The 4,666-nt window shown below is 44.7% G+C and overlaps 1 pseudogene; it reads right to left on the bottom strand.

Moving 5' to 3' along the window:
* Positions 1-3,979: 3,979 nt before the first annotated feature.
* LOC124560447 lies at positions 3,980-4,098 on the bottom strand (annotated as a pseudogene).
* Positions 4,099-4,666: the final 568 nt, after the last annotated feature.

Below are 4,666 nucleotides of genomic sequence, written 5' to 3'. Positions count from 1 at the left end.
AACTTACCATGCAGCACGTGCCTCGTGCAGTGCTACGAGAATTGTCGATTCCACGGTCAAAAGTACGGATAGTTTTGTGGTCTATGTTACGCTGGTACCCGAACAAAATCCAGACGGTGCAGCAACTGAAACCTCATCTTCCACTTCAACGTTCTGAATGTACTCTTCAGGTTCTGGCACGAATCGAAGTTGATGACATGTGGCTGGGCGATATTCTATAGAGTCACGAGTCATATTTTACACTGCATGGTGCAGTGGATATACAGAAGAATTTTGGGTACTGTTAAACTGCCTACCAGACAGCCTGTCAGGTGTATCGTGATGTCTGCCCATTATCAAAAAAATGGTTCAAATGGCTCTGAGCACTATGGGACTCAACTGCTGTGGTCATAAGTCCCCTAGAACTTAGAACTACTTACACCTAACTAACCTAAGGACATCACACACATCCATGCCCGAGGCAGGATTCGAACCTGCGACTGTAGTGGTCGTGCGGTTCCAGACTGTAGCGCCTTTAGCAGCTCGGCCACTTCGGCCGGCTGCCCATTATCGAGACCTCCCAGAACAGCATGTGATTCCTGCCTTGAAAGAGCTCAGCTGTGTGGAAACCACTGTTTTCATATGACATAGGCAACACCTTACGTCTCTCACCCAATGAAAGATGTTATCTCCAGAGGTTTTCCAGATGTATGACCTACAACGTCAACTTACTTGAACCCATGTCGCTTTTGGCTCTGGAGATAACTAAAACTACGCGTTTACCAGGGACACGTTCGGTTTGCACCTGATGTGAAGGTCAGCATACAGGAACACACTCCTCGGATTCCATCGGAACTGCTGCGAGCAGCTGTTGCTGACGTCGTTTTACGGATGCAGCATGTCGTCGACGTTCCAGTACTCATTTTGAATAAATTGTGTAAGCGGTTGTTAATAATGAAATCAACATAATATTTTTCTCAGTTGTTTGTCATTTTCTGCCCACGTCCTGTTCATAATCCATTACATATGGAAACAATCCCATACGTCTGTGCCGGCCGGGGTGGCCGAGCGGTTCTAGGCGCTACAGTCTGGAACCACGTGACCGCTACGGTCGCAGGTTCGAATCCTGCCTCGGTCATGGATGTGTGTGATGTCTTCAGGTTAGTTAGATTTAAGTAGTTCTAAGTTCTAGGGGACTGATGACCTAAGAAGTTAAGTCCCATAGTGCTCAGAGCCATTTGAACCATACGACTGTCTTGCGTTCACAGCGCCAGATTTCCACCTGGTGGCCAAAATTGCAACTAACTTTTTCCAGCGTAAGTCAGTGCCGCATTAACACGTTTGCATATCTGCCAAATTTCGCTGCCAAAAAATAGTTACTGTCCAGACTAGGCCTTTGTGAGTAGTTGCACTTTACGTATAACCACACAGTATCATCGGACCTCGGTATTCGGTAATTAGAAATGAAAGAAAACCTACATGCCTTGGCATGTAACCAGTAATGTCGTCACCATCCCCCGATAATTTGAAAGAATCGAACTCGCATGCATAAAACAGACTTACTTTACAAATGAGTTAGTGTTTTAAATATTTGACCTTAAGCATTTGAAACCCTTATGGCTAGAGACGCAAAACCATAATAATGCTCGTTTTATGCACCGAATTATTAATGAAAATGTCAAAACTGAAACTGGCCAGCCAAAAAACTTATAACCCCCTTACATTCGTATGTTCGTTTAAGACCTCTTTGGCAAATACTGCATAATATCAAACAGATTATTTTACACTTGATCATAGCAAAAGTGAGTCATAAAAACAACGGCATTAAATTGCAAGTTAACAACATAGCTTCTTGCGAACATTACGGTTTCAGTTTTGTAATTTACATGACAAGTATGCGATAAAATACAACTGCATTTTGTTGTACTTTCTAAGAAAAGCTACTTTTTCATTTATCTCACACATCATGACGTCATATCTCCTGATCTGTGTGTCGCAAAATGATATATTTTTGAAAGTACATTCAGTGTCTACGTGAATACTATCTGCAAAATGTGTGACGAACAGAGTTAGTACTAAAGCAGTAATGAATTAAAATGCCATCTCTGATGATGAAGTTTTGCTGCATGAACAGCGAAAATGTACTAAACGATATTTTGTTTCCTTTCATTGTTTTACGGATGGCGTCAGGGAGAAAAACTTTTCGTCAGTGTCTGACATTATGTATAAAGTTTGCTAGAAGTATCCAAGTGCTGTCAATCTCAAATACAGGATGAATGTAGTACGTGTGATTTAAGCGCCGTGTGTTTCTCTCTCTCAAAACAAACGAGGGCGTCCTTAAAATTAATGTCTCCGAACTTATTATTCTGTTCTCAATGTCGTCTGAAGTAACTCATTTCATGCCTATTACTCGGTCGACTCCCTGCCCCCCCCCCCCCCCCCTGTCGCAAGTTGCAAACCTTTGCCGCTAGAGAGTTCCGAAATGCGGAGTGTGACGTGGGCGTGTGACGTGGTGGTAACGTAATTATGTTGGTGCGTGAGAAACAGCATCCTGCAATCGAATTTCTACCCGCAGAAAACGTGTCTCCAATTAAAATCCACAGATGAACGAAAGCTGTGTGCGTTGATGATTGCACCAACACCAGTAATGTGCAACGTGCTCGTAATGAAAGAAACGGCGGTGCCAATCTCAACGTGTGTGGCGGAGCTCGGAGTGAACGAACGCATACGGCAACCTACGAGACTCATCGGAATTGGGTTGTTCAACTCTTCAGAGTAAATCATCCGAGAACACGTACACAGCTCTAAGCTAAGTGTGGCATATCACGACAGCGTGAGCAGCCAGAAACGCACTACAGAAAGCTATGTGCACGGCGGGTGGCTCGAATGTTCAGCCTGAGAAGAGGTTCGAGTGTGATGGGTTCGTTAAGAATGTTGCGGATGATGGTGAAAGCTAGGTTCACCATTTTGACTCTGAAAACTACAGAGCACCAATGTAGTTCTGCCACAAAGGATCGCCGAGGCCAAAATGGTTCAAGACCATGCCATCTGCAGACAAATTCTTACTCAAAGAGTTCTGGTATGTTCAAGATGTGGGTTCATTGGGAATTCGTGTCTAAGGGTACCACCGAAAGCTCAGCAGGGTACTGCAGGACCTTCAGAAAACTGAAAGGCAGAGTTCGAAGAAGTCGTCGACGCATGGAACACCCCCCTTCCTTCAGCATGACAATGGCAGCACATGAGCGGTGCAACATCAGCAACAATCCATCGCATTGGGTTCTCTGCCATCGATCATCCTACACCCCGGCCTGACTTGAGCCCATCTGATTTCCATCTGGTTTCAAAACTGAGAGAACACCTTCGAGGACTTCACTGGTGAAGCGATGCAAGCAGAGGTGAAGTTGTGGCTCCGTCAACTAAGTCAAATATTTTACACTGACGGCATCAACAAACTGGTCTCTTGTTCGGAGAAATGTATTCGTTTCCAGAGTGACGATGCTGGGAAATAAACACATGGTCATGAAAAGTAAATAAGTAAAGATTATCCAGATATGTACTCTAGTACTAAACTAAAAAAAAACTTAACTCCTCCCGAACAGGTCATGAAGGCCCAACGGTACTGACCGGCCGCCGTATCATCCTCAGCTCATAGGCGTCACTGGATGCGGATACGGAGGGGCATGTGGTCAGCAAATGGTTCAAATGGCTCTGAGCACTATGGGACTTAACTTCTGAGGTCATCAGTCCCCTAGAACTTAGAACTACTTAAACCTAATTAACCTAAGACATCACAAACATCCATGCGCGAGGCAGGATTCGAACCTGCGACCGTAGCGGTCGCGTGGTTCCAGACTGTACGCCTAGAACCGCTCAGTCACTCCGGCCGGCTGTGGTCAGCACACCGCGCTCCCGGCCGTATGTCAGTTTCCGAGACGGGAGCCGCTTCTTTTCAATCAAGTAGCTCCTCAGTTTGCCTCACAAGGGCTGAGTGCACCCCGCTTGCCAACAGCGCTCGGCAGACCCGGATGGTCACCAGTCCAACTACTAGCCCAGCCCGACAGCGCTTAACTTCGGTGATCTGACGGGAACCGGTGTTACCACTGCGGCAAGGCAGTTGGCACTCTAGTACTAAGGATCGCATTTAACCAAAATTTGTAAAACTCCAAGCAGAATAACAATTTCTCACCTCTGGAAGTCGACGTGTACACCATCCCGATGTTTACAATAGTAACAGTAGGAATTGTGTTATTGAATAGTCGCAGAACTGTTTAATGACTTCAATAATACTTCAGTTCCGTGTGTCAATGACAACAGCAGTCTCGATAGATTGTTTCCAACGTAAACAAATGAAACTAGAAATCTCTGTACAGCACATTTATATGACTGTGTATATGGTTTATTTATTGTACAGTCCTTGGTAAATATTTATATAGAAATTAGTGTACGCTTTTGGCATTGCTGTGCTGGCAGGAGATACAAACCTCCCACACAATTCTGCTTTCGCACAGCCACTCTCTCACTTTGTAAACTTCACAGAACCTTTCGTGCATACAGTGCAAACTAGCATTCCTGTCTTCCATTAATGACAGATCTTATGAAATAAATTTCTGCTTGTGAAGACCTAAATGTCCACTAGTGGTTACGTAGCAAAGCCATGAATTGAGATTTGAGCAGCTAACTGATGAGG

The sequence above is a fragment of the Schistocerca americana genome, chromosome 1, assembly GCF_021461395.2.
Source record: "Schistocerca americana isolate TAMUIC-IGC-003095 chromosome 1, iqSchAmer2.1, whole genome shotgun sequence".
NCBI lineage: Eukaryota > Metazoa > Arthropoda > Insecta > Orthoptera > Acrididae > Schistocerca > Schistocerca americana.
This window is presented reverse-complemented; position numbering and strand designations above follow the sequence as displayed.